This window comes from Ambystoma mexicanum, chromosome 10, assembly GCF_040938575.1.
Source record: "Ambystoma mexicanum isolate Mex_15411 chromosome 10, UKY_AmexF1_1, whole genome shotgun sequence".
NCBI lineage: Eukaryota > Metazoa > Chordata > Amphibia > Caudata > Ambystomatidae > Ambystoma > Ambystoma mexicanum.
This window is the reverse complement of record NC_090932.1, coordinates 241,605,591-241,618,000: the sequence shown is the minus strand read 5'-3', so window position 1 is coordinate 241,618,000 and position 12,410 is coordinate 241,605,591. Positions and strand designations below refer to the sequence as shown.

General features: G+C 45.0%; 1 protein-coding gene across 1 annotated transcript in view; it reads right to left on the bottom strand.

The window, feature by feature from the left end:
- Positions 1-12,410, bottom strand: part of CLSTN2 (calsyntenin 2) — a 3,665,407-nt gene that overhangs the window by 3,107,638 nt on the left and 545,359 nt on the right. The gene's annotated exons all lie outside the window — the stretch shown is intronic.

Genomic DNA, 12,410 nt, shown 5'->3' with positions numbered 1-12,410 from the left:
GTTCAAGGCACAGAGAGCACAACCACACTTGGCAGCAATTTGCACGCTTTGTGTGTGGGTCAGTTTTTGTCAGCCTCATTCCAGAGGTTTTGCCTCTCCTGTAACCTGGGTCTACCGAGACCGAAGTGAGTCATACTATCAACTCCCTACACAGCACTGGGGCTTCACAACAGCTGTACTTTGTTCAGGGCACAGAGCGCACTACGGCACTTGGCAGCTCTTACTAATGTATTCCAGTTGTGAAAACACATGAGCCAAACCAATATCTCACAAATACTTTTTCACAAAGCATAATCATGGGGTATGCAGAGCATTTTCTAAACAAAGACTATGCCTTAGGATCATCTTATTTAGATCACTATGTTCATTGCTCCATATCGAGTCCCATAAGAATGAAGGGGCATTTTGGAGTTCAAAGGAGTCGGAGTGAGATTAGTCTCCATGTACAACAGTTCCTCTGCAGTTGCCTAGGAAACCCCCAAAATAGCTTTAAGTAATTTCCTTTCAGTACCAGTAATCTGATTAGAATTATTGATTGCCCATATTCCAGCACCATATAATGCACGCCCAACAGTTTTAGCCTCATAACCTTTAGAGCAGGAATTACAGCCTGACCACAATATGAAAAGAATAAACATGGAATACCTACATTGCTCTGTTTCATTTTGTAAACAACATGTTCTATCTGCGGTTGCCAGGACATAGATTCCGAAAACCTTACACCAAGGTAATCAATCTGTTTAACTCTTGTGAGTGGTAGCATATTCATATAAAAAGAAGGCAATGATTGTATTAGTCGATCAATGATAAATCTGCTGATGGAATTTATTTGTGTTCATTTTCATACCCATAGAATTCATGAATTCGACATAAGCATTCAATAGTTTTTGAAGAGCAATAGGAATCCTACCTATGAGTACTACATCATCGGCATATGGTAGACAAAGGGTATGTTGAATCTGTACCATTAGAGCCTTCTTTAAAATGAATGTATCTCACACAGGTACATATTAAATAGTAAAGGAGATAGAATGCTTTCCTGGCAGACACCATGGGCCTCATTACACGGTAGGCGGTGAGCCATGGCGCTATTAGTGCCATGGCTCATGCCGGTAAAATACCGGCACCGCCTTGGCGGAAAGGGGATTTACCGCCCCATTCCAAGGTTGGAGGGGAGGTAAATCCCCTTTCCGCCATGGCCCTTCCCCATTCCCATTTCTGCCCCATAGGGCTCTATGGGACTGGGGAAGGCGCTAATTACGGCACCGCAATTTTGCGGTGCCGTAATTAGCTCCGAGGTCCCTTAGCGGGTTGGATTTTAACGCCTTCAAGAAGCAGGCGTTAAATCCTCCAACCCGCAAAGGGACCTCGTAGTACGGCGGTAAGGGTTAACAGTTACCGTTGCCATTAACGGTGACCGTTAACCCTTACCGCCGTCCGTGTAATGAGGCCCCATGTGTAATATAGAGTTTGGGTGTGCATTCACCATCAATACCATAGATGACAAAAGCTTCCAAGCATCAACAAAGTTTGCTCAAAATACTCATAAAACTCCACATGAATACTCAATACAAGTAGATGATTCCACAACAAACATCTGTCCACTTTGTCAAAAGCCATGTATAAACACACTTACACAAGATACATTGGGCCTCATTACGAGTTTGGAGGTAGCCATGCCCTTAGGGTCCCGCAAAAGAGGACTTACTGGGCCATTCTGACCTTGGAGGGCCCGGTAATTCCCTTTTGCGGGACCCGGACCCGTTACCTCCCCATTCCCATTTGAGCCCCCATAGGACTCAATAGTAATGGGGAGGATGGTAGCAGCGGTACCGTTCATAACGGTACCGTTGCTATCATCCAGGTCAGCTCGGGGGGCCGTTCTGCACGCCTGGTCTGACCAGGCGTGCAGAGCGGCCCCTGCGAACAAACTCATAATGTTGCGGCATGGCAACAATGGCACTGGCATCACTACGGGCACCGTTTTTGGCTTACCGCAACATTCGTAATGAGGCCCATTGACCCTTTTTTGTTACCAGAGTACTCAGTGCCGATACCTAGGTGACAGCCCAATTGCGAATCTGGTAATATGTTGGAATGCAATGCACATTCAAATTGTTTACAACATATACTTGAGAATAATGTTTAAAAAATTGTCACGCAAAGAAATAAGTCCATAACATGTAGGGATGTTGCGTGATCTTTTCTTAAATATAGGCATGATGGTTCTAAAGTGTCAAGTGTCTGGTAGTTTATGTGAAATGAAAATAATACTAATCATGATCGAAATTACCGGAGCCCACACATCTACGTTTGATTCGTGCAAGTCCCCAGGGATCTGGCCACTAGCCTGGGGGCCTTAGAACAGGCAAAATTGCAAATATATTCAATAACAAGAGGCAGCATAACATCCTCCAACAATTTCTCAAGACTTTTCCAGGTTTCATCGATAGCCTTAACCCTGCTAGCTTCTGCACAAAATAAATTACTAAAATGTATTAATACTTTCTTTTGTGGCCTCTGTGGCGAGTAGGGGAAGTACGGCCACTGCAAAGCGCCAGCGCTGTGTGTGGAGTTGGGAGTTTGGCTCACTCCTGTCTCGGTGGACCTTTCTAAGGGGAGAGGTGGAGCCTCTGGAAGAAGGTTGGCCATAACTGACCTGCACACAATATGCACAAAGTGCTACCAAGTGCAGTTGTGCGCAGTTGGAGGCATATGAGCAGGGTGCCAGTTGGTGTACCTTTACAGCTGGTTAGTCATTCTAGCTGAGGACGTTAAGGAGATATTTTTCCTGCATCTCTAACAATGTATTTCCTATGTAGCAAACAAGGGGAAAGCTTGGATGAACCAGATGGACTGGCCCCTCCTTCGGGTCTGCCCCCTGAGGTCGGGATGACTAAAACTCTGAGTCAGCATCAGGCAGGAAGTATGCCCATTTCCTTTACTCTGGATCTTTCCCTGGATCTTTCTCTGTTGACACCTCGACTTATGTTTAAAAAAAGGACTATTTTAGACATAGGAGTGCAAGTGTGAGGTATATGCCATACTCACCTTTCCAGTTCGAACTTTGCATGCCCTCAAATCAGAGCAAAAACATGACAAACCCCCAGAGTGGGGGCTAATATGATCACAAATGATTGTGTGCCTGAGCCGGGTGTCCAAGATGTTTCTCTCCTCTCTTGGACACTCCTGCTCTGCTTTGACGACTACCACTGAACTTTTCATACAATCCCCCAGATACTGAAGGTGAATTGCAGATGAGCGCACCATCCTTGGTGGCACTAAATATTGTTTTAAACTCGCTGGTTAAAGTATATTGATTGATTGATTGATACGTTATTGATAATGCACCTATACACAAGTGTTTCAAGGCACAACCAGGCAAGGGAGGGGGAACAAGGGAGGACAAGACAAACAATCTTTCGATGTTCAGTATCATTTATATTTTGCACGTACACAGAGAAGAAGTGCAGGGCAGAGGTTATGGGGATAAGGGCACCCGGAGCAGAAGGGTGCTGAGTTAAGTGCAAGGAAGGCTGGGACTCCAAGGGGAGTCACAGCCCAGTAGTGCATGGTAGGCTAGGCAGTAGTGCAGGGAGCCCAGCAGGCAAGTGCAGGGCAACTGGACAGGGGGTACCTGGTGTCCTGTAAGACTCAAGGGAAAACCAAGCAGCTAGTCAGCAAAATGGTGCAGGAGGTTTGGAAGGTTAGCAGAGGAGAGGAAGAGAGAAAGAAGAGAAGAAAAGGAAAGTCTTGAGGAGCTTCCGGAACTTAAGGAGATTCGGTTCAAGGCAGAGGGAGGCAGGAAGGCCGTTTCAGATGAAGGCACCGGCAGACGACAGAGATCTACTCCCCAATCTCTGCTTGGAGAAGTGACTCACCCAGAGATAATTAAAAGTAGATGAGTGGAGGGCTCTAGTATGAAGGAATTTAGGAAGAGAGAGTTGGAGATAGCTAGGACCCTGGCCCCAGAAAGCCTTGTGGACAATGCAGAGGATCGCAAACTTGATCATTACAGCCACTCGGAGCCTCTAGAGGAATTTCAGGCCTGGAAAGATGCGGTCCCTGGGCTTGGGGGCGAGGATATGTCTTGCTGTCATGTTCTGGATAAGTTGTAGATGGGGAAGGGTAGAGTTAGGCAGAATGAGAAAGAGGCAGTTAGAGTAGTCCAGCCTAGAGAGAACCAGTGCTCTGCTGACAGTGAGCTTCTAGGGGTAGGTGAGAAAAAGGGGACTACCTCTAAGGAGGTGTCGGTGGAAATGGGCCTTTCTGGCAAGATCTGTGATGTGTGGAGAAAGGAGAGAGTGGAGTCAAAGATGACCCCAAGGTGTTTTGCCTCACAAGAGGGTAAGGGCAGAGAGCCCAGGGAGACCGGCCAGAGTGAGAGGGGAAAAGCGGGAGCAGGGGTCCAAACGAGAAGGATGTCAGTCTTACTGGCATAAAGGCAGAGATCATTAGAGGCTCACCATGTTTGAATAGTGGATAGACAGTCAGGGATGACCAAGGAGGTGGAGGAGGCCGAGGGTAGCCTGAAAGAGAGCCGCATGTCATCCGCATAACACTGAAAGTTAGAGGAAAAAGTAGAGATCAGGAGAGCTAAAGGGGCCAGGTAGACATTGAAAAGCCGGGGGGGGAGGATGGATCCCTGGGGAACGCCACATGTGGAGAGTGAGGTTGTGGCGAGAAAGGACCCAGGTTGAACCTGGGAAGGTTGGTTCAAGAAGAAAGAAGACAGCCACGCCAGAGCCTGATCCATGATGCCAAGGGTATCACAGAGACGAGTGACCAGGATATTGTGGTTCACCATGTCAAAAGCAGAGGACAGGTCGAAGCGAATGAGGACAGAGGGACAGCTAGAGTCAAGGTTAGAGGACAGATCTTCATGGGTGCTCAGGAGAGCAGTGCATGATCTTATACAACAGGAAGTAAAGACTCAGCTTTCTGTCATTCAAGGGAGGCTGGAAAACATGTTTGTTCTATGCTGAGAAAAGTACAAAGCTAAACATAAAAGAAGGAGATTCCACTGAACGAGAGCATAAGCAGTGGCATGCTTCACACTCACAGCAGGCAGTTCAGTCCATATAAAGAGACACTCGTCCACCACTGGCTTTTATGTCTTTTGTTTGCTCGCCTGAGTAAACTTTCCTGTAATGACGACCAAAATACTCCCTTGCTACCTTGGATTATTTGTATGGAGGCAGAAACCTGCTTGAAGAAGAATAGTAATAACCCTCCAAAGAGAACAAATCAACCGAAGAAAATCAAAAAGAATAAATAAGTGCATTTAAAAAATTCCTGCAATCGCTTCCTTCTCAGGACAGGGACTTATTATTAACATTAAGTAGAAAGGAGAGCCAGGCCCAAGATGATACTTAGATTAATGCAGGAACTAAGAGTAAATAATCCAATAAGGAAAATTAACACTGAGACAGTAGAATATTGTCACCCTGTTCGGCATAAGCACAGTGGATTCTACTGTCCGGAAGGCAGGCGCAGGAGGGGAATTGGGTTTCCCCCTCACAAAGGAAAGCAGCACTCACAAAGAACAACAAACAGAGGTGGCAAGAAGATCATCATTTACACCCAGAATTGACATTTTGTTTGAATCTAGTGAACAAGGATTTGGATGGGGAGTACAATGGCTCTGATTGACAATATTAGTTCAGAGACCAATGGAAGTCATAATTCAAGATTTACCATTGGAGCAATGTTCCTGGCAGAAGATATTGAAATATTAAATTGTCATAATATCTTTACATAAGATCCCCACAATGTGGCTAATAATTTCAATAGATATAGACTTAGTAACATTTTTGGATTTTGACAAATTACACTTAAATGAAATTATTGTACCCTCTGTGATTGTTTTGAATATATTATTGGCAGCATCTGATGAACTTCGACAACGAGGTTATGACCACTGTAAATCTAGGATCACAGCCTCCTTCTGCCTAATTAATCTGAATTAAGAGCCATTGACAAAGCAATATGCCGCCTCAGCCATCAAAATATTTTGTGAACCAGGTGCAAAGCTAGTTCGGAAAGTGACCCTATTGAATGAGGGCTCTAACCGAGATAGATTTGGTAATTATTGGGCATAGCTACTGAAAGTTCTAAATTGCTGCTACTCTTGGGGGAGGGCCTCTCGACCAGGCTTATAGTATTTTTGGATTGTTTCTTGGAATTCGCTGAGGATTCTCCATTTGCTAAACAACAGTAGTTGTCAGAAACTAATAGCATTTGATGTCATTTTCTTCCAAGTCGATTGCTTTAGTCATAATATTTCTTTGCATTGTTATTTTTTGTTACTCGGACAGCCATCAGTAGCAACTCAGACAGCCCTCAGGGGGGACTAATAGTTGCAGTAAACTAATCTTGGGCTTCTAGAGTTCACATCTTCGAAGATTCATCACAGTGTTTATTAGCAATCCATGTAATTACTAAGGAAACTAGGGTTATTTTATTGCTGATAAATGTGTAATGGAATGAAATGACTTCCTCACAAAGTGCATTTAGTGAGAATCTGGAAAAATATATTGTAAGTGGGGGAGGCTTTTTCAAATGAATTTATCATTTTTGCTCTCGATTTTAATTCAAACTGGTTGTTGGATCATTGTAAGAACATAGGCAAAGTAATCTCTGACATTAATTATCACATTATCCAAAGTAAGACAGGAATAGAATGGTTATGTGCTTTGAATTCATGGAATCAGCACTGCTTGAATGGAAACATTGATGGTGACTTGTGGGTAGACATACTTGGCAATGGGGAACCAAAGTCTTGTATTGATTATATATTTGTCACAGAAAAACTATTAAATCAATGTGGATTGTTCCAGGTAGTTGCAGGCGTACCCATTGAACATAATATGCTATGTGCTAATTTTGAGGCTTGTGGAAAGGTTCAATAACGGGAAATCCTGCCTGTAGCTACTATGTGTAAAGGGAAAAATAGATTAATTTGGTACCCCACAAATCTTTATAGATTTAATAAAAAATATCACATGCATATTTGACAATCTCACAGTTGAAGAAAAATCCCAACCTTTCTAGGTACTTGTTTGGACGATAATTTGTGTTATACCAAAAATCTCTCTAATCAGGATTTGAGAAGTTGTATTAAACAGTTTGTGAATAATTACGGAGACAGATGGTGCATAGCAGAAGAAATTAGACAGACCAAACAGACCTTTGAAAATAGAGTGAGATTTAAGAAGCATAGCTTAGACAAACAACAAAAAAGATGCTAAAATGTATATTAGACAAATCTGTTAAAAATAACTGGAGTATGGCTAACAGAGGGGATGAATCTCAATTAAACTTACAAGAAAACCCCATTTTAGAATCTACATTTCTCTACCTTTGTCACTCCATCCAAGACAGAGATGGAGCCCATTGTCATTGAAGGTGACTGAAATGTGGCTTTTAGCATAGATGATATTATCAACATCATAAATTGCAGTGGTGAGTCTCGTGGCCTTGGTCCAAATGGACAATGTATTCGAGTCTTTAAGTTGCATCCATCATTTTGGGCAATTGTATACATTTTATACTGTAAAATATTAGGAGAACAATCCACTCCAATTACCCGTAAAAGATTGCATGCCGTTACCATATTTAAAAGAGGGAACACATTAGATCCTCTCAATTACTGCCTAACCACCTTGCTGGATGCAGACACTAAAGACACTATATTTTCCAGCACTAGTACTTAAGGAATTGAATCACTGGTCGGAACTAAAAGCTATTTTGAAATTAATCAAGCCGGTTCTCGGAAAGTAGTTGGAACTCTGATCCCTGGATTAGCAATGGAAAAAGGGGGCGCCCAAGTCTTTGCAGTGAGTATAGATCTATAATTTGCATCTGATAAAGTAATCAGGAATTGCCCCTGGGCAAAATTGCAGGCTTGGGATATCTCTAAACATCCACTTAAGATTTTGATATCTTTCCATACTGACTGAAATCTTAAAATAAGACTTCATTTGCAGGGCCATTTTTCACAAGCATTAAAGATGCACAGAGGTTTAAAGCAAGGGTGCATTCATGCCCCTCTACTTTTGAATCTATATATATCCGATTTGAGGGACAACATTGCACAGTCAGCTTTCATTTGCCCTAAAATGTTTGGGATAAATATAATTTGGTTGTCATATCCACAAGTAGGCTTGCAAAGACTTCTGAAAGCCGTCAAAGAATATATTTCTACTAAGGATTTAGCATTTAATCGTAAGAAATCAAAGCATGTACATGTAACCTCCAAGAAAAGAGGAGTTGTACTCATTGGTGGCTACTAGACCAAAAACTGGAAGTAGTGGTTGAGCTTTAGTACTTGAGCTTCACATTCTAACAAGACGAAATAAAAGCATGCGTATTACTCTCTTAAACATGGAAGCTCTGTGATTAAGTAATCAAATTAAAGATTTCCATTATGGAAACAACAAATTTACTATGATCCCTGCAATTAAATTCTATGAAACTAAAGTGGTCTCTGCACTAATATATGGACTCGAAATGTATCTGTCTCTTTTGGTTTGGATTTACCCTATAGGTTGTATGTGGAAATATGTCTATGTCAAATGCCTAAATTCACTTTATTGTCTGCAATCCATTTTGAGTTGGGAATAGCATCCCTAATTGTAAGTGTAGGTTGGAAACAACTTTTGATTTGCAAAAAAATCACTACACCACCACACAATTCCTTATATGAGGCTTTCAAACATGGGAGACATGGGGAACATAACATATTTGTAAAGAAATGTGAAGTGCAACTCAATGCAAGGGAACTCTCATTAATTTGTGGTAATGACAGCATGAGTACATAAAAAAGGCTGTGGCAATATGACTGGTGCAAGATGTGTGAACATTTATATACATATAAACACATTTCTGATTTAGCATCCACACATACAAAATGAGGGTGCTCACCCCCATACCGGATTTGTTTCCCCTCCTCACAATCGGGAACTGTAATATTCTCAGTACAAGAGAGAATATTTGTCTTTGGGCCAACGAGAGTGATTTGAACATACAATGTAGATTCTGTGCTAAGTAAACAGAACACCTAAAGAATTTGATTTTACACTGTGAAACATTGAACAAAATAAGAATTGTGTGTTTTGGTTGATTTGTAAATAATGTTAGCTTCGTCATGAGTGAGACCTTGTGTTATAGAATGTTTAGTGTTAATTCAATTGCACTGGCTTTGGCACTATTGCACTTTATTCATAGGATACATTTGACTTCGGCCCTCATTACGACCCAGGCGGTAAGTATACAACATTACCGGCATGGCGTAACTAACGTTTACGTGCTGGGTCAAAGCTGTAAAAAGCGGGACATTACGACCCATCGCGCACGAGCATTATGCCATGCCGGTAATGTAAACTGCGCCATGGCGTTAATGCCCCCAAAACGGCACCTACCGGCATCGTATGCCGTGAAAGGTGCACTTCCGCCACCCCGACCACCGTTCATAGCGGTGACCGTAGTTAGCGGTCACCGGAATTAGCGGTCACCGCAATTAGCGGTGACCGTAAATAAGTGGAACCGGAAGTAGCGTCACCGCGGCGGAACGGGAAAGAGCACGGTGGCCATCTTTAAAAACACAATCCATTGGCATCCTCCGCAACCACTAGACATCCGAGCCTGAGACCCAGCAAATACCATCACCAACCTTCATCCTGCAAGAAAATGCCTAAAGTGGTAAAAAAAGCCTGTGACCGCCAGCGGCAAGACCGCTTCACCAGAGAGGATCTTACCATGCTTGCTGAGACCCTCCAGGAGAACGCTGCAGTGGTATTCTCCAACCAAATGACAAGACCGGCCATAGCCAAGAAGAAGGCCATATGGGCACTGGTAGCTCAGCGGGTTAGTGCCGTGGGGACTGTACCCCGCAATGTCAGACAGTGCCGCAAGCGGTGGGACGATCTCAGGCTCATAGTCAGGAGCATCCTATCGGCTAACAGGAAACTGGGCATGGCAACCGGAGGAGGATCGGAGTCCCCTATTAAATTGCAGCCATGGGAGGAAATCTGTGCCTCCACAATCGGAATGGAGAGCATACAAGGAGTAGGAGGAATGGAGAGAGGAGCCCCGACATCAGGCGATGCAGGTAGGTGGCTCAAATCAAGCCATGCAAAATTCACCAAAGTCCATTCATGTGAAGTACAATGTTGCCCCATAGTGTAAATGCAACACATCAGTAGGAGACTGCCCACAGACACATCCAATCTCCACCCTGTACACATGCAGTATGCACACCCTAACTGCAGGCACCCACATACCTCCATGCTACTTCCACACAAATGGGAGACAACCTGTATGCCCCTGCCTCAAATGTGTCGCATGTACTAACTGATAAGATGTCAGTCGTCACAATGCCCGCCCAATGTCCGCAGACCAATCAATAACACTTTCCCTCCTTTGCTCCACCACAGGCTCAAACTCCGACTTTGAGGATGAGGACACCACTGCCTCCACACCCACCAAGAGGGCCAGGACAACTGTGCCAACAACACAACCCTCCACCTCTGCCGTCCCGAGGAAAACCCCACAGCAGCCAAAATCCCAGCCAGGAAAACAGGACAGGGCACTGACAGCCACCCCAGCAGGCACCACAGCAGCAGCAGCGGACATAACCAAAATTGTGCCCACAGAAGGGACAGGCTCTGCTGCAAGCAGCACTATCGGGGAAACTACTGCCATTGCAGCCTCCTCGATAGCGAAGCAGGGATCATTGAGGATATTGATGTTGGAAGCCCCACTGCCCACCCTCATTCCCCCTACCTGTCCCTAAGCGGCCCGCATGCAGATGCCACACAGGGGCAGTTAGAGGATGAGGATTGGCCAGGCACTCCATCCCCTCTTCAGGAGGTGAGCAGCCCAATGGGAATATCACTGCCATCAGCCATGGGCCAGAGGAACCAACAAACCCTGGAGGAGAACGTCACCCGGCAGCAACAACTATCCTCGCTCCTTAATGAGCACGTTGCAGACTGTGGGGGGGCAACTGCAGCAATGGAGAAATGTGCGGAGACAGTGAAGGCTGCTATTGAGTCCTCCACAAAGGACATCTACGCAGAACTCGCCACTGTGTGGCATGTCATCTCAGAACTAGTGCAGACAATTCGGGACATGCGTCCAAATGAGCAGGCAGGAACCTCCTCGGGTGCCAGCTCGACACCAAGCAGCCCCATCCGCCGATCGGGGAGGAACCTGCGCAGCACAGGCAGGTGTGCCCCGGGGGCCAGGTGTTATGCTCACCTGACTCCCACAGAGGCGCTGGCCTGGTTTGCGCTGCTGTGACCTCTTCTAAGGTGATGTGCAGGTTTCGGAAGACGGACTGGACCGGGCCCCCAAATCTGGCTTGTCTGGCTCGCAGAAGTATCCTTCTGTAGGCGAAAATAGGGGATTAACTGTCTGCTGGGTAATACAATCGGCCTCCCATTTTCCCCTCTCACCCTCCTTGAAGCCCTTCTGTGATTTCTCGTAGCGTCTCACCTTAGGGTCTGGAAGGACGAGCTCTCCATCCTGCTTCTGATGCAGGGGCGCGTTGGTATCCAGTTACTTCACTGGATTTTCGGATTGGTGAGAACCAAACTTGCTTGGCTTCCAGGTAAGTTTTTTGATAAGAGGTTCCCCTTGTGTCCATGCATTAATGTACTAATGCTAGTGTCTTTTTCCCCATAGGGGCCGGGGTACAGAATGCCGGGAACAGTCACCGACCCGAGATGAGAGGTGAAATCCTTGTAGAAATCAGATAAGTCTTTAATGAGCGTTTTTTGGTAATGTCTTTTCATTCGCTCATTAACGCTGATGTCTCTTTTTCCCCTTAGGGGCCGGGTTCCGGAAATGCCAGGATGCGGCACGGACCCGAAATGAAGAGGGAATGAATCAACAGGTAAGTCTTAACATGGAGATTTAGCTTTCCTTATTCCCTTCTCTCTCTCACCTTTTGTTCTGGTCTTTTTCTCCCTAGGCGCTGGGGCGTGACTGCGAATCCGGATGATCGCTGCTGAACATGGAGGCGCCCTGTAAAGGTGAGTGGAATGCGGCGCTGCAGCGATCGACGCGATGAGATTTTAAATTAAAGTCTTCCTTTTCAGGATTGTCGGCGAGATGTCTCCGGGATGCAGATTTAGCAGGTAAGGACTTTTCCTTCTTCTGTTCTCTTCTTCTCTTCCTTTGCAGGTGATCCAGGATGCTGGCAGGCGTGGCAGAAGTCAGGATGCAGGAGCAGACACGGTGAGCGTCCAGCTGCTAGATGCAGAACAACGCGAAGTACGTGTGGCTGTTCGGGTGGGGTTTAAATAGCCTTGGAAGAAGTTCCAGGTATGTATCCTTCCTCCAATCAGGTATGTATCCTTCCCCGACCACGCCCGGATGGTAAATTAGTCCCACAGGTAAAGTAG